This window comes from Marmota flaviventris, chromosome 1 (genome assembly GCF_047511675.1).
Source record: "Marmota flaviventris isolate mMarFla1 chromosome 1, mMarFla1.hap1, whole genome shotgun sequence".
NCBI classification, from domain to species: Eukaryota; Metazoa; Chordata; class Mammalia; order Rodentia; family Sciuridae; genus Marmota; species Marmota flaviventris.
The window spans coordinates 168,334,248-168,356,385 of record NC_092498.1 but is presented as its reverse complement, the minus strand read 5'-3'; the positions used below and the strand labels follow the sequence as shown (position 1 = coordinate 168,356,385).

General features: G+C 38.7%; 1 protein-coding gene and 1 pseudogene across 1 annotated transcript in view; one reads left to right on the top strand and one right to left on the bottom strand.

Moving 5' to 3' along the window:
• The window catches only part of Erc2 (ELKS/RAB6-interacting/CAST family member 2), a 678,261-nt gene that overhangs the window by 138,086 nt on the left and 518,037 nt on the right, over positions 1-22,138 (top strand). The window lies entirely within an intron of this gene.
• On the bottom strand, positions 17,998-19,375 carry LOC139705042 (tRNA (cytidine(32)/guanosine(34)-2'-O)-methyltransferase-like; annotated as a pseudogene).

Sequence of the window (22,138 nt, the reverse complement as noted above, 5' to 3'; positions counted from 1 at the left end):
CTTCTCAGATGAGGAGGCTGAGGTCCTGAGGGTGATGTGCTTGGTCCAGGTTCTCAGAGCAAGTAGTAAATGATCTGGGATTCAAATGTGGGCCTGTTGGTGCTAGGTTCCTTGCTGCTAAACACTCCTTGAGACTGTCAGGGATTCAGACTGATAGAGAGTAGACTAGGATTTTGGTCTTCTGACTTCTCACACAGGGTTATTTTCTTTTTACATGCAAACAAGGAAAAATGCAAAGGGTTTTTTTTTTTTTTCTTTCTTGCCACATCTTATCAGGGAATTTTGACTGTAAATCTGTGAGGTCACCGAGCCATGGAACGGTTAAACAGTGCTGTGTAGAAGGCAGCAGCAGGGTGAGGTCTCCCGGGCCCATTGTAGGCTTAGGAAAGTGAAAATACTTGGCCCTCCATGAATTCTTAGGGAATAGACCAGTTTTTGTGAGCAGAGAATAAGGACAAGAAAGTGGGAGGCATATAGAGTTAGACCTTTCCCACTTCATTTGTTCAAAGTTGGTCTTCTTTTCAATTTTCTTTACTTTATAATTAGCACACTTCCAGAAAGAAATGCTTTGCCTCCCCAAGCCAGCCTTACTTTTTATCTAGTTTTCATTACATATTTCAGATTTCTATGTCAGTAGTGTGACATTAAAATTGTATTTATAACTCCCAATAGGCACCTATTTCATTACTCTTCTGAAATTTGGTAAAGCAAAATCTACTTTCCTAAACACCCCGGCTTGAATGTGAAGGGGATTACTTTTTGTTTCTAGTTTGGCACAGAGGTTGTAGGGGTTCCTAAATGCTTTGAATTTTGCTTCCTTGATGTAGCCTAGCATTTTTTAGTCTCTGTACTATTGATATTTTGGAAAAGATAATTCATTGTTGTAAGGGCTCCCCCCCCCCCTTATTTTATTGCTTTGTATCCTGTTTAAAAGCATCTAGGGCTTCTACCTATAAGATTCAGGTAGCAACCCCACCCTTCCCTAAACCGTTTCAACAACAATAAAAATATCTTCAGCCATTGCAAGATATCTCCTGGGGGGGTGAAATCAATTGTGAACTGCTGGTGAAGAGTGCGTGACACATCCTTTGGTGACTGGTCTATGGCCATGGGCAAGTACAGAAATTCCTAGCCACACCTGCTTGAAACTGTTTTACTGAAGAAAGTCAAGAAGATTGCTGTACTTCTTGACCCAAAGACTAATTGCAGGGGATTGAATTTAGGAAGCGGATGTCCTGAGGTGAGGTGGGGTGGAGGTTTGGGCTTGAAAACCAGAAATGGTGTGTGAGTGTGTGTGTGTGTGTGTGTGTGAGAGAGAGCGAGAGCGAGAGAGAGAGGGGAGACAGAGGAGAGAGAAAGGGACACACACAGAGACACATATAGAAGAGACAGAGACACACAGAAATAGAAATATGGAGAGACAGACACACACAGGCACAGAGAGAGGCATAGATACACACAGAGACACGAACACACACAAAGAGTACACAGAGACTTATACAGACACACACAGAGGGGGCGGGAACTGCCCCCTGCTTCACTCCTAGCCTCTCAGAAAATGTAGGTAAATTCAGGAAAAGAAATCTAAGGGAGGTGATAGGGTAGTATTTTTGATTTGAGCTACTGTGTGGGAAGGTTGGGACTTTATGAAAATAAAAGATATTGATTCTCAGGAGTATTTATGGAGGCAATAATTATGGACCTGAGAAGATACATAAACCTTACTTTCTGACTACCAGACATGCTATTAATTGACAATTTTATTTTACAATAAAGGTTGCTGTCCCCGTTCTCCTCAAAATGGCTTTTGAGTCTCACTTTGTTTTTTGAATAAACATTTCTCTATGTGAACTGCCACCCTCCCCCCCAGACCATCAAACTTCAAGATAATTTTGGAGTATAGTGGTTTTATCATGTGGAAATGTAGTACAGATGTTCAGAATTACCTTTTCCTTTCCTTCTTTAAAACATGACCACACGTGCTTTGCTCTAAGTACCATTAAGTATTTTTAATATTGCTATTAAAAAATCTTGCCTCAGGCAGAATCCTACTACATCTCAAGTAAAGGCAAATATTAAAATAGCAAGTATTAATGTGTATCACATTAAAATCTGAACTCATGTGTGGCTTTTTATGCAATCAAAATCTTTATTTTTTTTGACCCACTTGACCATGTCCTCTAGTTTCAGCTTCCTGTCCTCACTTTAAAACTTGCAGGATTTTGTTCCCTACCCCTCCCAACCAATTTTCTGTAGACTTGAGTTTTTCTCTTTCCTCTGCATATATCTTTGAACTCTGCCTGATCGCATAATGAAGTTTGATGGGAGGATTTGGACTGCCACCATGAATTAGTTAGTGCATGATTTTAAAAGTTATTAATGGAGCAGAGTTCTTTCCTTGCAGAGAATCTCAGATTCATGGCAGGGGTTCTCTGTTCTTTGAGTGCTGCACACCAGGGCCAGTGGTCATTTACCAAGGAAATAGTTTATCAACACTTGACACATCTCCTTCTCAGAAGTCTGTTTAGGGAGATTAGCTGCCACTCTTAAGATTAGCTTCTTTTAAGTCTATTAAGTATTGCTTTTCTTTTCTTGTTTTTAATATCTCCTCAGCCTTAGTATATCTAAAAGCTGGGTCTGGTGGTGCACACCTGTAATCCCAGTTACTTGGGAGATTGAGGTATGAGGATAGAAAATCCAGGCAAGCCTCAGCAATTTAGCCAGGCCCTAAGCAACTTAGACCTCTCACTAGGCCCTGTCTCAAAATAAAAGGTAAAAAGTGTTGGGGATGTATCTCAGTGGTTAAGCACCCCTGGGTTCAATCCCTGGTATCAAAGACAAAAAAAAAAAAAATTGGTTGCAGAGCTAGGGCGTATCTCAGAGGTAGAGTACTTGCCTAGCATGTGCAAAGCCCTAGGTTAAATACCTACTACCACAAAAATAAAAATAAAAATTAATCAATTGTAAGCCAGATGCAGTGGCACATGCCTGTAATCCCAAAGACTGTGGAGGCTTAGACTAGAGGATCGCAAGTTTGAGGCCAGCCTGGGCAACTTAGGGGACCCTGTCTCCAGGAAAAAAAAAATTAAAGAGGATTGGGGATGTGATTCAGTGGTTAAAGCACCCCAGGTTAAAAAGAAAAAAAAATTCTCTAAAAAGTTGCAATCCTCCCCATCCCGATTTAATTTAATTCCTTGATTTAATTTAATTCCTGGTGTCAAGAACACCCTCATCACCTAGTATACTAGAAATTAATCCTTGTTTAGACAAATGATCTTCCATAAAATGTTGCTTTTCCCATTCACATCCAAATAGGAATGCATTGCCAGGTGACGTTCTTATAGAATGTGGCATAGGCCTGTGCCATTCTGGTAGAATCAACACAGCAAGGAAATTGCAAGGTCTGAGTGTGCCTTAGACAGCAGAAATGACTCTTAATGTAGATATTCCACTCTGCCTTCATGGTCCCTTCCAGTTTTACTGCCGGTGGTGTCTGTTGCAATACTTTTCTGATGCCTGTCAAGGTTTAGTTGATTTTTTTAAGGACTCAAGTTTTGGTTGCTTTAAAAGACAGAATACTACACAATGATCGAGTCCTTGCCAATTGCACACTGGAAACTTGAGACACATTGAGGTTTGTGCCTGTTAAGTTTTCAATGTGTAGTATTTGGACGCCTCCTAAACAACCCTTAGAAGTAAAGGGATAATTGGAGGGTAGTGGAGAATTGAGGATGCTTGTGTTGAGCGTGGTGATGTTGGGCATGTAATGACACAGCCTCTCCAGAGGACATGAAATATTTTTTGAAAAACTCACTCTCTTTCCCCTTTTTTCTTGGCTGTGATTATCTTTGTTTGTTGGCTCTTTATTTTGCTGCCCTTTAGACACAAATATGCTTGTGTAGAAGATCGAAGGAGAATGGCCAAAACAACTGCATTTTCTGAAACCACAGCTGCCTCGCTGGGAATATGTGTGGCACTCTGCGTCTGAGAATTGCTGGGCTTATCATACTGATGGAGGAAGTTTCATGGAATCACATCTTGGGAGGTCCTGGTGGATGCTGTTAACATCATAAATCATCATCATCACCACCATCATTAAATAGAAGGCTTCCTGGGGTGGAGCTCAGTGCTGGGCTTTGTTACTCAGAACAGCTCTTTGAGGTGTTGGTGTTGACATTGTCGTATTACGTAATCAGGGAAGTGAAGTAACTTGCCTGAGACCTCACAGGGAAATTAACTTCGAAGTGAGAACCAGTATACTCTTTTTTAAATATATATATACATATTTATTTTTTAGTTATAGGTGGACACCGTATCTTTATTTTTATGTGATGCTGAGGATCGAACCCAGTGCCCCACGCATGCTAGGCGAGCGCTCTACCTCTGAGCCACAACCCTAGCCCAGTATACTCTTTATTATTCCATAGAAATATAAAATAATTCTAATCATTTTTTTCCTACTGGTTCCTCTTCTTTTTGGTTTGTTTTCTTTGAAATTTTTTTTAAAATTTAAGTTTCTCATCTGGTTCCTATTATGACTTCATTTAAAATCTTACTGTTTCTCCTAACATGTTGATTTCTCCTCCTTATTTTAACCTCATTTATTTTCTTTCCTTTGTGCATTTTTTTTGGGGGGTGGTGGTACCAGGGATTGAACTCAGGGTAACTCAACCACTGAGCCACATCCCCAGCCCGATTTTGAATTTTATTTAGAGACAGGGTTTCACTGAGTTGCTTAACGCCTCATTTTTGCTAAGGCTGGCTTTGAACTCATGATCCTCCTGCCTCAGCCTCTCAAGATGCTAGATCCTTTTAAATTTAAATTTTTTAAAAAATTGTTGATAGATATTTATTTTTATTTATTTATATGCAGTGCTGAAAACTGATCCTAGTGCCTCACACATGCCAGGCAAGTGCACTACTGCTGATCCACAGCCCCTCCTTTGTGTTTTTAATCTGCATTGATTTATGGGGTTAATTATCTTTGTTTTATTCATAATAGCTGTGCTGTACTTTTGCAAGAGACCTAAGAATGCTAAGGAAATTTACAGGAGACTTCTGGCCTAGGAGAATTTCAATCAGCAGTTTTCTTTGCCTCCAGAACAACCTTTGCATCCACCTGTGCAAGTTTACTCTTTGGTCTCAAATGAGATGACCTATGTAAAGCACTTTGCACAGGGCTTGGCTCAACAAATGTCATTTATGTTTCCTTGAAGAAAGATGAGGAGGGGATAAGCAAGATTTGGCTTCACTGTCAGTTGATCTCATAAAGCAAGTCTACGGTCCCTTTTCAAACTACAGATTTCTGTCTTCAGGATCAAACTTGGCCTGTTGGTATTTTATAGGTCACTTGTTGGGGGTGCAGTGTTTGTTCTGAGCTGAGAGAAATCAAGGGTGACCTCTCTACCATCCCAGTTACATTTCATAAAAGTGAACCTTCTTCAGTATGTTATGATTATATTGTGTGATAGATATCTGATTCACAGGGCTTGAAAATTAAACCTATGTGTAATGCGTGTTATATACATATAGAGCCTGGCATGTTGTAAATGCTCAATGTTTTAGTCTTCCAATTTATATATATAATCCTTTCAAAACTATATATTCTATGAGAGCAGAAATCACACCTTTCTCATCTTTAATATTGCCAGCACCTTGCACATTGTTTTTATTACTATTGATATGCCTCCTACCTAGACTGCATAGCTTTTGAGCAGAGATTTTTTTTTTTTTAAGTTGTAGATGGACACAATGCCTTTATTTATTTTATTTTTATGTGGTGCTGAGGATCGAACCCAGTGCCTCACATGTACAAGACAAATACTCTACCACTGAGCTACAACCTCAGCCCACAGCAGAGATTGTTTTCAGTCTTCAGTGTCATATCTTCAGTAGGGATACTGCTGGTTACTGGTGAGTCCTGCTGCCTCACATGTTGAAATATAACATTGGAGAAGCGCACCTAGGCAAGCATAGAAAGCAAGGTTTATTTAAAAAGGGGTAATATAGACTTCTTTTGGGAGGAAGAAGGGGGCCATAGCTGGTATCCCAAGGAGTGAGGGTGTTTTGCCTTTTTTTTTAAATTTGTTTTTTTCAGTTCTTGATAGACATTTATTTCATTTACTTATATGTGGTGCTGAGAATCAAACCCAGTGCCTCACACATGCAAGGCAAGTGTGCTACTGCTGAGCCCCAGCCCCAGCCCCAGCCCCAGCCCATTTTGCCTTTTTATATGTCTTAAGCTGCCTTTGTTCTCCTGCTCTCTTCACCCTTATCTCTCTCATTCCTGTGTAAGTGACTAGGCCCAAGAGATACTCTGGTGGATGGCCAAAAGGGGAGAAGCAGATGGGCTGGAGGGGCCAAGGTAGAGTGATCCAGGCAGGAAGGGGGCCCTGGGTGCATTAATTAACAGCTTTTACAACTCCCTCTAGGGAGGGATAATCTCTGGGACAGGTTACCTTTTGTGAAGGATCAATTTTTTATTTTTAACTATTTTTATACTTATAGAAAATATGCAAAAATAATGCAGAGCTTCCATATGTCTCTCTCCTGTTGTTTCCATCTTAATATTGTGCACGACCTAAGTATAATTATTAGAACCAAGAAGATACCAGTTTTCCTTGCTCTGGTAGAATACCATAACCAAATTAAGGGCCCCATTTAAACTTTACTGATTTTTCTATCAGTGTCCTTTGATTGTCATTCTAGGATCCTGTGTTACATTTGGTTGTCATTTCCCCATGGTCTCCATATTTTCTCCATGGGTTCCTTAGTTATTTCTTATCATTCTTGGTACCTTGAAGATTATCAGTGAATTATTTTGCTGGATTTCTCATACTTTAGACCTTCTGATATCTTCTCATAATGGTACTCAGGTCCTGCCTTTTTCTGAATGTGATAGAGACAATGCCATGTCCTTCTTAGAACATTGATACATGGAGTTCACGGTGGTATTTTATCTTTTCATTAATGACTGGTGATCATACCAGTTTGAATTATTCTTTGGGATATTGGCTTAAGTGGGTTGTTATTGTTGTCAACATGGCTAACTTATTGATCTTTTATGGTGTGCCAGGCACTGTTTTAAACTCTTGATATGTGGTAACTCATTTATTTAATCCTCACAGCAGCTGTTGAACCAATTAATCTTCCCTGGTAACACATGAAGAAACTGAGAGGGAAGTGGACTACTCTGACTAGTACCTCAAAGGGAGTCACAATCAAGGTGGTCAAAGGCCTGTGTTCCTAACCATCAGGTGACACTACCTTCTTTGTGCACACCAAGAAGGGACAGCTGGGGGTGGGGCTGATAACACCATTCCAAGTCCAGAGTTTCTCAGGGAACAGTTATAACTCATATTCTCTCCATAACTGGCCCCCATGTTGGTCTTTATAATTCTGTAATTATCAATTAGGAGTTAGTTTTGAAAGTCTAGGAGACTGTTCATGAGGTTGAATTAAGGTGATGACAGTGGGTACAGACAGGAAAAGGAATTCAAGAGGATGCCTTGAAGTAGGAACCATAGCTAAGAATGTAAAGAATGCAGGGAGCAGAAGTGTCTGTGATAAGTTGTACTTGGGACAAAGAAGGAAGAAGGCACACAGTGAGAAAAACCAAGAAGGAAACTTTTATAGAGAGAAAAGAGAACCCCAAAAGCTGAGTTTTCAAGGACACGTTCATTTATTCAGTTGTTTTATGAAGAGCTTTTAAATCTAAACTATGTCTGCAGAGGGGCAATGAAATGACGGAGACCCTGTTATGGGGATTGTGTTAAGGTGGGATTTTTGGGCTGAGTCTGTAGAATTGGGAAGTTTGTTGACAAATAAGTAGGAAATATGGGATCAGGGGTATATGGCCTGGAAGGTTGATACACTAGCAGATGTGATATCTATTCTTTGACCTCCCCAAATAAGAAGCTATATGATTTTAATCAAACCTTGAGTTATTCAAATTATATTAAGACTTATAGTTTTCCTAAAGCATATACTTTATCATACAATATGTCATTTAAAGATTCTGTGAATCCCACAATAAAATGTGGGGTTAATAAAAAATATTAAACATGAACTAACGTTTTGGTTCTATGAATAGTAAAGATCCAGATGAATGACGGGTTTCTTTATTGAGTCTGGGGATTGAGTGGATGCTGGGAGCAGAGTATGGCAATATCCCAGCATGATATTGATGGTGGGTAGCAATAGCTAAAGCTGCATAATAAAAGATGGTTTCATGTGATCCTGGTCAACACAGTAGAGTTTGAGCTGTCTAAACAGGAAATTAGAAAATTTGTATCTAAAAATAATCTTATCTTTTTTCTTTTCATTGTGACCTCCAGTGCTAAGAAACAAAGACCTTGCAGAAATTGTGGGAAGTTTCTGAAACCCCAGTTTGTAACCAGCTGATTTGATTTTCTTTAGTACAGTGGGAGACTATTTGTGAGGAAATTAACTTCATTATAGGCTAGCCATTGGTTGCATGATATCAGCATTTCTATCAGAGTTCAAGGAGAATTTTTGAACATGGGAGTTACCTTTGACCCCAGTGCAGTTTTACAAAACTTCAGCAGCTTTGGAAAAAGTTTAAATGAACTTGGATCCTCTAGAACAGGATTTCTTAATTGTAGCACTGTTGCCATTCTGGGCTTGATGGTTCTTTATTGGTGTTGAGGGCTGTTCTGTGCATTAGAGGATGTTTAGCAAAAAAAAAAAAAAAAAATCCTTGACCTCTGTCCAGAGATGCTAGTACTGTTAACTCCATGCCCCAAGTTTGCCAATTAAAAATGTCTCCAGTTATTGCCAGATGTTCCCTGGATGACAAAATCATTCCCTCTTGAGAAACACTGATCTAAATTGTGGTCTGGAACCCAGCAGATCATTGGAATCTTCCCAGAGCCAGAACTGCAGCAGCTTAGCCCCCAGGTCACTGGAATCTCAGTCTGCATTATAAAAAGTTCTGCAGCAGTCCTGTGGACTTGTGAAAGTTTGAGAAACTTTGACCTAAAGCTCTGCCTAGAGCAGTGTGGCAAGAGCTTTGAAGCCAGGCATGGCTTACCATTAATAGGGATATGACCTTGGGCAAGTCATTTCACCTCTTGGGGACTCAGTTTCCTCCTCTGTAAAATGGGACTAAGGAAACCTGTGTTATGAGAGTGAAAGGAGGGAATGGAGTTGAAGCAAAGAGAGGGGAAATCTTCCCTCATTAGAATCTCAGTTGGGCTTGTTTCTGTCTTTTTTATAAAGCTGTTTTTCTTGGCCATATTGGACTTACTCTTATTTGTAATGATGATATAAGAGGCTGAGGAAAAGCAATATGTCTGAGTTAGTGCTCTGCAAGTAGAGAAGGCAATAAAAAATCTGCTTGTTTACAGATATATTTTTGAATCATCTACTTCTTCAAGCTGTGGCTCTCATGGTCTGGTCCCCCCACCCCCCCTTGCTTGGAACACTGGGATCCCCTTTCTGGAAAACTCATTATCCTGAGCTTTGTGAACTCTCAATGATCTCGTTTAAAGGCCAGAATCTAAAGGTGGGAAAAGTAAAGCTGATGGCAGCTAAAAGCAAAAGCCATTTAGGGAAGAAGCAGCTTGTAGGATAAACTTTATTCCTATGCAACTGGATTTTGAAATGGGGTGATTATTTTTATGACCATTAGTAAAATTTTCTGGTTAAGATAAGGATAAATATTTTTGTCTTGGGAATAAATTGATTGCTCCAGAACTCCATATTTTCCCCCTTTCCTCTTTTTCCCACCATGTCATTGCTTTAGTGTAGCATGTATTTCTCTTTCCGATTTATCAAGAATAACTTTTATGACTTTGGGCTAATAATCTGATCTGACAAAGACAATCTTCCTTTTTTGGCAAAATTAATTAGAAGAATAACATAGAAAATGGGTACATACATGCAGAATATTATCAGGGCAATTTTTGTGTAAATCTTGACTATAGTCATGGGCATTATAATAATGTTTTGATTTATCACAGACCACATATATGACAGTGGTCCCATAAGATCATAATGACACTGAGCAATTCCTATTGCTTAGTGATATCATAGTTATCAGATGTTTAGATACACAAACACTTACTATTGTGTTTCAGTTGCCTACAACATTCAGTATAGTAACATGTTGTACAGTTTTGTAGCCTTCAGGCAAAAGACTATACCATATTACCTTGGTATGTAGTAGGCTATACCACCTATTTTGTGCGTGAGTTCACTCCATGATGTTTACCTAACAATGAAATTGACTCGCAATGTGTTTCTGAGGACATATCCTTTCATTAAGTAACATATGAGTCTAGTTAGTTTATCTGAAGTTCTCCGATTCTACTAATATAAAGGGATGTCATGTAGAGTCAGAATACATACTTGTGTAGATTGAATACTGCAAACTCTAGAGGGTGCCATTTATATCATGAACATCATAAATTTGTGTACATATATTATGACAGTGCTAGAATATGGCAACACCAACCTTTATTCTAGCAAAATCAGTATATTGTAGCAGTGTTCTGGCAGATGGAAATAAAATGTCTTGAGGGAAGGGGCTTTCTTCTGTAATTTGCACAAAGGGGCCATATGCATTAGTGGCAGCCCCGCCAACTAACCTTTCTTTTGGAGCTTTACTATGGTGCCTACATGCAAATAAATGTCCCAGAAGAATGAATATAGCCAAGAGCAATGAAAAAAATAAAATTTGTTTAACCTTCACATTTCACAAATATGAAAAAAGAAATCTTCCATGAAAGGGGTATCCTTGAATATCATTTTCATCTTGAACCTACTGACAGTGCCTCCCAAGTAAAGGAGAAAGCATTTAAGAGATGGGAGAGTTTAACTATCATAGGAGCAGCATACAGCAGTCAAGATATAATGAAGAATTTCATTGGCTCAGACTGGTTGAAGATTGGTACTGTGAAGGAAGGTGAGTGACATGGCATTGTGCCAGAGAGATAGGGAGAGCATTACCAGTCTTGTACGTGAAATGCATATGATGTTCTTCAGGACTTTGCTTGTTGGACACAAGGACAGTTTATATAACTTAGTACTGATCAAGTGAGCATTTTTTTTTTTTATGAGCTCCCATTTTTACCCCATATACAGATTGCAGAATCACATCAGTTACACATCCATTGATTTACATATTGCCATACTAGTGTCTGTTGCAGAACACAACAGACACTAGAGCATTTTTGTTTGCCTAGTATTAGGTCTTAGGTTGACGTTTTACCTATGTTTTGCAGTTTTTCATTTTTATTCCCTGTCTTTCTAGAGAATCTACAGTTCCACATGAAATTGCTTCTGAATAGTAACCAAGTAGGGGAAAATGGTAGTTTCAACTTGGCCTATGAGATGCAATAGTATTGGTAGATTAGGTACTGGGGTTCTTAATAGGTAGGACAGTAGAGAGAACATGGTTACCAATAGGAAATGAGATGGAGGAAATATACTTTTTTGTTTAAGCACTAAACACTTAGAATTGCTTACTTTGGAATAGATGTGCCAAAATTGGTTATTTTGACTAGATTGCAAAAAAGTGGGTCTTGGGGCTGGGATTGTGGCTCAGCGATAGAGTGCTTGTCTTGCATGTGTGAGGCACTGGGTTCGATCCTCAGCACCACATAAAAATAAATCAATGAAATAGAGGTATACAAAAAAAGATATATTTAAAAAAATAGTGGGTCTTTCCTGGATGATGATGATGATGATGATGATGATTTTGGTGGTGGTATAATTTTATAGCTGTGACTATAGCAGGGTTTCTAACTGATATGGATAAAGTTGTGAGTGGTCGGGGGACAGTTTGTTTTTAATAATAGTTAAGGTCATAAGATTTGAAAAAAAACGTGTTAAAACCAAATTATATGATTACAATGTAATAATGATAATGGAAATAATAGGAACTCTGTTAGATATATTATATAATTGAAAGTTTAGTTTGAGCCTATGATCATATTTAATTCTCATAATTCCCTGAGGAAGTTTTTTTTGTTATTGCTGTCTTATGGGTGAATGGAAAAACTGAGGTTTAGAGGGAATACATTCACATTAGTGGGAAGCAGAAGGGATGGGATTTGATCCTAGCTCCGACCAATTTGTGTTTCCCAAGGGGTTATGTATAATAACCACATCTCTGGGTGTTGCTCATGGGATATGTGAATGTCATTGCTCCTCCAAAGATCACCAGTCACCCCAGTTGTCTGTGAATGAGGAGTTTCCCAGGATGCAGGACTTAAATTAAAACTAGGCAAATCCTAGACAAACTGGGAAGAGTTAGTCACTTTATTTTTGCATGTGCTGGTAGAGACTAGAAAAGGATAAGGTGTGAACCACTCACTGGATTGCTTCATTCTCTTTGGTATTGTTATTTGTTTTCTGCCCAGTTTGGATGAGAATGTGGCTTTCCTATTAATCTTTTTCAGGAGGTAAAGAAAATGTGAGAAGAAGGTGCCAGGCCCTTTTAGATCCTGTCTTTAGCTTTGGGTCTTTCTAGAAGGGGGGAAGAGGAACTTTTAAACACAGACAAATAGCCTGCCGTGTCGGTGGAAACACAATGACTTGGCCATGGTGGTTGCATTTCAGCCAGATGTCTCAGACTTGGTTTTTGCTAACTTGATGGATTTTAGTAATTTGGGGGTATCCATCTGTCATATGACCCCACCCTGAACATGAGCTGTTCTTCCTACATTATAGAATTTAATGTTTAACAAATATCCACATTCTAAAACTGGAAAAAAACAGTAATAATATGCTTGTTTTAAAATGGAAATTTGGAAGTATCTGTTCCTTTGGGGAAATTCTTCAGGTTTGATCATCTTATTATGGAAGATCTGCCTGTGGGCCTGGCAGTTATTCAAGGAGAAACTTATTTGATTCCTTTTTTTCCCCTTGTAAAAAATAGAATGATTTATCTTTTTTTTTAAGGTGTCTTTGTGCTCTCATTGGAAATTGAGAAATATAGATTTTAACTAATTGACTGTGCTGCTTATTTGGTAACTCATTTTTTTTTGTCTTTTTTTTTTTATCCCCCTAAAACCCTAAAATGGTTTGGGGTGGGGAGGAGATATCTGTGTCTCCTTAGGACATCTGCTGTTTGTTGTTATAGCTGACTTTGGAATGCTCTTCTTGGGACGGCTTCCAATGTGGAGTGTCCATATGCAGTGCTTCATTAACTGATGGAGTGAGAGAAAGTAGCTTTCCTCCTAGGACAACTCCCCAAGTGACCAGCGCCTCGCCCTTTAAGTGTTAACACTTTCAAAAATGATTAACCACTCTGAGGAAAACCTTTAAAAATTACAACTATTTGAATTTTTTCAGGCTTTCTTGCAACAGAGAATGGCCTGAGCAGATAGGAACCTTTACTTCATAGCTCAGGGTCAAGATTAGCAGTGTTTGTTATTATTCTTTCCCATGAAAGAGTGGGTGCTTTTAAATAGTCTTGGGAATAGACTATTTGCTTCCCTCCTAAGTGGTCCCACATGATCACCTTTTACTGTCTACTTTCAATGTCTTTATTTTTTCCTGATTCCTCCTATGCTGCTAACCTCTCAGGCTTAACAATATTTGTGTCTTAAGCACTTCTCTCACATTTCAACTTTTGACTGTTAATTTGCTGTGGGTTGGGAGTTATTGCCAAGCTTATTAGAATTGTATAGAGTAACTAGGATCTAAATAGATGTGCCCATGGGTAAACTGAGTGTGTCTTGGCATGTTAGATTAGATTATCGAAAATAGGATTTGTAGATAATTGTGATGCCAGTGTGTTTAGATAGCTCCTTGTGGGTTTTGACCCTGGCGAAATACAGTTTGTCACAAATTGAGTTTGAGATGAGAAACAGGAAGGATCTAATTCTTCAGAATGCTAACCAGACTTCACTTCTTTTTAATGGAGATGGTGCTTGGAATTCTGAAATCTTTTCAGATACCTTTTATTATATCTAGTTGTGTAACAGAATTTTATTCAAGCTGTTGGGATCTTGTGTATTTAAAATGTTAGTCAAGATACTGGTACTTATATTTCCTTTGTTTTCATTTTAGTGTTGAATCTGAAAATATTACTTTAACATTTACTACATAGCCTATAGGAAGGCAGGTGAAAATTAAAACTTTTACAGCAAGATATTTCCTTCAGCCTATTTTATTAGACTGAGGGAGGGTAAACTTTATCTAATTGTCAGAACTTCTAATTTTTGTTTTTCAACATTTTATTGAAATTTAAAAGTTATTAGTGAGTAAGATTAACTAGGGAAGTTAAGTCACTTATACCAATCAGGATTAATAGAATATAATAAATAAAACAGTTGTAACAAATTAAAAGCTATTTTAGTTTTGTGAATTATTAACTAGAAATTTTATATTAGTATGGTATACAGAAAATTACTTAAGTTTATAAATTCTGAGGGCATATGGGGGTTAGAATAAATAAAATACAAATTTCATGTTTTGTTTTTTATACATGTACTATTTATTTTTATTGTATAAATTTCAGTTATAGTGTTTTAATATGCATATACATCTAAAGTGATGACTACAATTAAACAATTAACATATCATCTCACATAACTTCTTTCCTTCCTGTGGTAAGAGTTCCTTAAGCCTACTCTCAGAAAATTACCAGCATATAATGTTAGGAACCATATACTTCATGTAGATCTCTCAATGTATTCATCTTACATAATTTCAGCTTTGTATCTTTTGATCTTTGTCTCCCCACTTCACATGCCATCTCCCTTTCCCACTGTAACTATCATTCCATTCTGTTACTATTTGATTTTTTTATTTAAATTCCACACAAGAATGTTTTTTCCCCCATATTTGCTTTATCTCACTTTGTCTAATGGCTTCTAGGTTCATCCATGTTGTCCTAATTAGCAGAATCTCCTTTTTCAAGGCTGATAGTTCATTGTGTATTTATGTGTGCATACACTTGTGTGTATCTCACAATGTCTATTTTCATTCATTTTTTGTTTTTGGCACTGGGGATTGAACCCAGGGGTGCTTAACCAGTAAACCACATCCCCCGCCCTTTTTAGTTTTTGATTCAGAGTCTCACTGAGTTGCTTAGCACCTCACTAAGTTGCTGAGGTTGGTTTTGAACTTGTAATCCTCCTGCCTCAGCCTCTGGAGCCCCTGGGATTAGGTGTATGTCACTGTGCCCGGCCATTCATTTGTTGTCAGACACTGGCTATTTCCATGTGTTGGCTATTATGAATAAAACTGCAGGAACAAGAGAGTGCACATACCTTTATCAGTTGGGAATTTTATTTCCTGTGGGCATATATTCAGAAGAAGGATCACTGGTTCAAATGTTAGTTCTATTTTTAATTTCTTTAGTAGCCTCTAATTACGGAATGTAGATTGGAATCTACATTCCCACCAGCAGTGTACAATGCATGATTTTTCTCTGTATCCTCACCAATATTTGTTATCTATTGTCTTTTTTGATAATAACCATCCTAACAGGAAAAGGAAGATGTTTTAGTCAGTTTTTTTTCTCTGACTAAAAGACTGACAAGAATAATTTTAGAGAGGGAGCGGTTTATTTGGGGGCTCACAGTTTCAGAGATCTCAGTCCATAGACAGCAGGCTCCATTCCTGGGAGCTTGAGGTGAGGCAGAATATCATGGTAGAAGAATGTGGTGGAGGAAAGTGGATCAGGGCATTGCAGTCAGGAAGCAGAGATGGAGACTTCGTTTGCCAGATACAAAATATGTATCGCAAAGACATGCCCCCCAGTGACCAACCTCCTCTGGTAATACCCTACCTGCCTTCAATTACCACTCAGTAAATCCCATCAGGGGGTTAATTCACTGATTGGGTTAAGGCTCTCACAACCCCATCATTTCACTTCTAAGCCTTCTTGTGTTGTCTCACACATTTTGGGAGTTACCTCACATTTAAATCACAACAGAAGAAATTTCATTCTGGTGTTGATTTGTATTTCCCTGATGATTAGTGGTGGTGAGTACCTTTTTATATACTTATAGGCAATTGTTATATCTTTGTTGGAGAAATGCCATTTTAAATTGAATTAATTGTTTTATTATTGAGTTGTATGAATTCCTCATTTATTTTGGATAATTACCTCTGATCAGATATATGGTTCACAAATATTACATAGGCTCCCCTTTCATTTTGTTAATTGTTTAGAAGTTTTTTGGTTTTTTTTTGGTAGATGAACGCAATATTTTCGTTTTTATTTATTTATTTTTATGTAGTTCTGAGGATCGAACCCAAGGCCTCATGCATGCAAGGCAAACACTCTACTATTGAGCTACATCCACAGCCCTTTTGTGCAGAAGTTTTTAGTTTGATGTAGTCCCACTTATTTTGTTTTTGTTGCCATTGTTTTTGGTGTCCCATAGAAGAAATCATTGCCAAGATTGATGTCAAAGAGATTTCCGCCTGTTTTCTTCTAGGTATTTTACAGTTTTTGGTCTGTCTTTTAAGTCTTTAATCCATTTTGAGTTGATTTTTGTATATGGTGTAAGATGAGGTGCAATTTCATTCTTCTGCATGTGGATATCCAGTTTTACCAGTACTATTTATTGAGGGGAATTTCCTTTCCCCGTTTATATGATGCCCATATTAAAAATGAGTTTATCATGTATCATTTGGTTTATTTCCGAGCTTTTTATTCTGTTCCATTGGTCTTTGTGTATGTTTTTATGTCAATATCATACTGTTTTGATTACTATAATTTTGTGGTATAATTTGAAATCAGAAAGTGTAACATTTCTAACTTTGGGTCCCCCCCCCCCCCCCTCAGGATTGCTTTGGCTGTTTGGAATCTTTTGTGGCTCTATATGAATTTTAGAATTTTTATCTATTTTTGTGAAAATGACTTCAGAATTTTCGTAGGGATTTTATTAAATATGTAGATTGCTTTGCGTTTTTACATTTTTACAATGTTAATTCTTCCAATCCATAAATAAGGAATGGAATATCTTTCTTTTTTGTGTGTGTTTTCTTTATTTTTCCCATCATCAATTTTATAGTTTTCAGTATGCAGATCTTTCACTTCCTTGTGTAAATTTATTCCTATGTATTTTATTCTTTTTGATACTATCATAAATGGGATTATTTTTTTCATTTCATTTTTGGGTAGAACATTTTTTGGTATTCTTTATTGATTCTTTTTAGTTATACATGATGGTAGAATCCACTTTGATAAAATTCTGCATGCATATTTATATCTTACTCTAATTAGCATCCCATTCTTGTGGATGTGCACAGTGGAGGGATTCACTTAGGTTTTGTTCATATAGGCACATAGGAAAATTATATCAGATTCATTCTAATGTCTTTTCTATTCCCATCCTTCATTCTTGATTAAAGAAATACAACTGATTTTTTCATATTTTTTGTATTCTGAGGCTTAAACAAATTCATTTATTAGTTTTAACAGTTTCAAATGTAGTCTTTAGAGATTTCTACATATAGAACTATGTCATATACAAAAAGGAAGAGTTTTTCTTCTTCTTTTTTCAATTTGGATGCCTTGTAAGACTTATTTTGTGGTTTTTCATATGATCCATCTTGGAAAACACTCCACATGTGCTTGAGAAGAATGAATTTTCTGCTCCTGTTGGATGCAATATTCATTTGTTGGTAAGTACAATTCAAGTCCAATGTTGCTTTATTGACCTTTCTGCCTGAATGAACAGAAAGAAAATGAATGAACAGAAAGAAAAAAAATGAACATTTTTGAAGGTAGAATATTGAAGTTTCTTACTTTTATTGTATTGCTATTTCTCCCATTTGATCTGTTCATATTTACTTTATTTAGGTGCTTTTTTGTGGATGCATATATTGACAATTGTTATATCCTATTGATAAATTGACCTTTTTATTATTGTATAATGAACTCTTTTAAGGTCTGAAAGAAAAAATTACCAACTAAGAGAATCCTTTGCCTAGAAAATGTGACCTTCAGAATTAGTTGAATGTAAAAATTTACCTCATTAAAGGTAATTATAATTTTTTTTTCCCACATACCCCAAGAGAGGTTTAGGTAAGAGGCAAGTCCTCACACAAGTTCAAGAAAGTGTCATTCCATTGCAGAAGACTTCTGCACTGTTTCTTTCCTTGTTGTCCTTGTGGGGTTTGTTGTAGATTTCCACACTGGGCTTATTTGTTCAGACCTTGTTGAGATTTGAAAAAAAGTTCATCGACTGAAGTTCTGCCTCTCCTGACAGGCGGCAGCTTCTAATTTTTTATCAGCTTGCTAGTTTATCGTGTTAAGTTGAACAGTTCATTTCATTGTCTTCCATCTTGGGGACCAGAAGGGTGTGGCAGTAAGGGCTGACCAGGGACTGGGTAGTATGTTCATTCTAGTGATGGAGCAGTCCTGGGGGCAGATCTCCTTGGCCAGCTACTCCTTTTTAAAATTTTTTTTTAAAATTTATTTTTTAGTTGTAGGTGGACACAATGTCTTCATTTTACTTTATGTGGTGCTGAGGATCAAACCCACTCATGCTGGGCGCGGGCTCTATCTCTGAGCCACAACCCAGCCCCAGCTACTCCTTTTCTAAGTGCAGGCCTTCTGGTATGGGAGTGACATGGGTAGTGTGTGGGTGGAGTGCACTTTGTATGCAGAGCCATCTTCCACATCCAGTGGGTAACTGCGATCCAGATCACAGGTGCCTACATCCTGACAGATCATGAAAGGCACAGTGATGTGAGTGGGACCATTCAGTTGGTTAAAATCATTCTAATGGTCTATCAGGTCTTTGGTCAGGTTTGGCATAAGCCCTTAGGAAGGTCATAACCCTGACAGACAGCAAAGGTCTTGATGCTGGAGTTATAGGTGCCCCTGGGCTTGGCTCAGAGCATGCTGGAGAAGAAGACTTTTAGCTGGCTGTAGAGCAGTCTCACATCTTGGCCTCACAATATCTTGGCTACAAAGAAATGGCTTCAAGACATGTTTAGCAATGTTCAGAGTGGCTAGGAGGAACCAAATGCCAGGTGACCTGCATGTACTCATGCACATTATAGAGGCCAGCGACATCAGGGCCCTATCACATACCACTATGTCTGCAGGACAGTTCTCAAAGTACTGGATGATTTCCTTGGCAGTAGAAAATTGGGTGATATCCCCTGGATCTGTATCACACCTGGTAGCAGAATCATAGCCTGAAAGTCCACAGCTACCACTTGGCCAGACCCCTGGCTCCTGATCTTCTGGCTTAGTACTGGCTCCAGCTGCCAGCTGCCTGGGGCTGTGCATAGGTCAAACACCCATATCAAGCAAATTGGAATAGGAAAGCTGGAATTCTTCATTGAGTTGTAGCACCTTTAAGGCAATGCAGGCCTGCCAGCCATTCTCCATACAGTAGCAGACATCACACTTGTCCTTTGATGTTCATCCCATCTCATACTATTTGCCCAGGGACCTGTCACCAGTTGTCTGATGCCACCCTGTATCAGTAACCAAGTGAGTGGGCCACAATCTACTTTAGCTCTTGGTGCAGGGAAGATCAGGAATAAGGAAGTTGGTGCACCAACATCCAGGCCTTAGAAAAAGTGTAAACCCAGTGAGAAATGGTAAGACTTCAGTTTGTGTTTTTAAGTGAACCAAATACCTGTCACACATACCTTAGCATCACTGTAGTGTAGCAAATGTGATATCCTAGAAGGCCAAGTCCAGACCTGATCTGAATGTACAGTAAGAGTCCTGTCATCTTGTGTCAACATATCTAGGTCACGCCTATCATTGATTTTTTGATAGTTGGATTATAATATGTCTAGGGGAACTTTTCTTTGGGTTGAGTTTTACTGGAGATTTCTGAGCTTCCTGTACCTGTGTGTACATATATGAAACTTTGTTTTCAGCCATTATTTCATTAAGCTTTATTTTCTGGAACCTAAATTACATAAATGCTTGCTTTCTGTGTTGTCCCATATATCCCAGGGCTTTCTTCATTTGTTTTCATTTTTTTTTCTCCTCTGAAGATATGATTCCAAGTGGACATACCTAAGCATCATTGTAGCGTAGGTTTTGAGTTTGCTTTTCATTTTTTTTGCTTAATTTATGTGCTGTTGAAACTCTTTGCATTTTTTAGTTCAATCATTGCATTTTTCAGCTCTAAAACTTCTCTTATGTTCTTACTCATATTTTATATCTTTTTGTTTAACTTCTCATTTTGTTCTTTTACTATTTTCCTGATTTTGATAAATTGTGCATCTATGTTCCCTTGTAATTTGTTGAATTACTTTAGAACCATTATTTTGAATTCTTTGTCATGGGTCCTCAGTTATTTGGGATTAGTTACTGGAAGCTTATTGTATTGCTTTGGTGGTTTCAGGTTTCCCTGATTCTTTATGACCTCTGTATTTGTGAAGTGTCATTTGAAGAAACAGTCAGTCGTCTGTTCCAGACTTTATGGAATGGGTTAATAAGGAAAGACTGTCCCTTATAGGGAGAGAGGCGGTGGAGAGGCACCTTAGGGTGCACTATGGTTTTGGGTTCATTGTCTCAGAGCAACAAGTATGAGGACATATGGTGGCTCCAAATTCAGGGAGGCACTGTGTCTCACTGGCTCAGGTAGAAGCTGTTGGGATTCTCATCTTTACCTGTGGGTCTAGGAGCCAGAGGCGGGGTCCACCAGTAGTAGAGGCCTAAGGCATATGTATATGTTTCACTTTGGAACTTGTTGCAGATACATGTGTAGCAGGAGAGACCAGCTACAGTTTCTTGCACAGTGACAAGGGCTAAGATCTGAGGCAGGGGGTCTGGGCTGACTGTGAATGAACAGATGGCAGTGGGGACTGAAAGCCTGGATACACATGACTGCAGAAGCCAACTGTGAGCTGGTGGTAGGGATCAAGTCATATAGATATACATAGACAGCTTGAGGGTTCTAGACATTGATTATAAGCATTTTTTTTTTTCCTCCTGGGATTGTTTGCAGGCACATAGTTTGAAAGTGCCTTCCGCCCCTGGATCAGAACACTCATGGAGGGGTGGCCCAGGAGGAATGATGGTGGGTCAGGTACTTGGAGCTGTTTAGCTGGAACCTTGGGCTTGGGTACTTTTGATAAAAGCAGTTCACTTAGTTCTCTGAAGCGGGGAGAGTGGTGGTTGGTCAGGCACCTGGGGGAGACTATAGTGTTGCATTCCTAGCCTGGGAAAACTGCAGCAGTGGTTTTCCAGCAGCTCTGGGTGGCTCCTGGGAGCACAGTGCAGATATCTAGAAACTGTGAAGGTGGGGGGAAAAAACAACAACAACTTTGTGGCCCTGAGAGGTGAAGGATACAGGGAGTCTGCTGCTGCTCTGCTGGAAGTTGGTTTCCTCAGAAGTGAAAGCTGCTCTGGGGCCTTGCAGAACAAGTTGCGAAGGTCCTAAATTATAGACACTGCCTTCACCAATTTGTGGTGAAAGCTGCAGGGAGTGTGTGGGGGCTGTTGAAGTCTTCAGTGAAGAAGTCTGCTGGAGTCCTATGCCAATCAGGGCACTTGGGGTCATGGTGACTTTCTCTGCATGACTGATATTGACAGAGCCTATCCATCTTCTTTGTTTCCCACTGTCTCCAGACACCTCAGCTGTGCCGTCCTCCTAGAGAGCTGGGTGGGGTGGAACTGAAGCTGGTTGTTTGGGCAGGTTCCTGAAAGCCTAGGGGAGGCTGGCTGTGTACTTTGCCCTTCTTTTCTCTGCAGGGGTGTGCTCAAACAAGGAGTTCCCTCCACCTGTCCAGCTGTGCTGGGGTGGGGGATTGGGCAATGCAGGCAAAGTGAAATTGTTCTTCCTACTCTTTTTGTGTGGTTATCCTCATGTTTTTTTCTTTCACTATTTTGCTGTGGCTACTTAAATTGAATCCTTAAACACTTACAGAGTCACCTTTGTTCATGGATAACTGCTTAATTGTTGCTCTTGGTGGGGAAAGAGAAGACTGGGACCTCTTTCACCATCTTGCTGATTTCATTTACTTGCTTGTAAATGAGAAAATCAAAAGCTGAATAAGTAGACTAAAAATAAAAGTAGTTTTGAACTTAATTTACTATCTTGTAAGTTTTCATAAGCCTGAGAGTGAGAAGGGTTTCTCTACCTGAAAGGCCATAAAATGAATGGAAATTTGTTTCCTGGAGTCCTATGCCAAACTGGCCTCTTGTTGCTACTTTTTGTTCTGAAAGTGC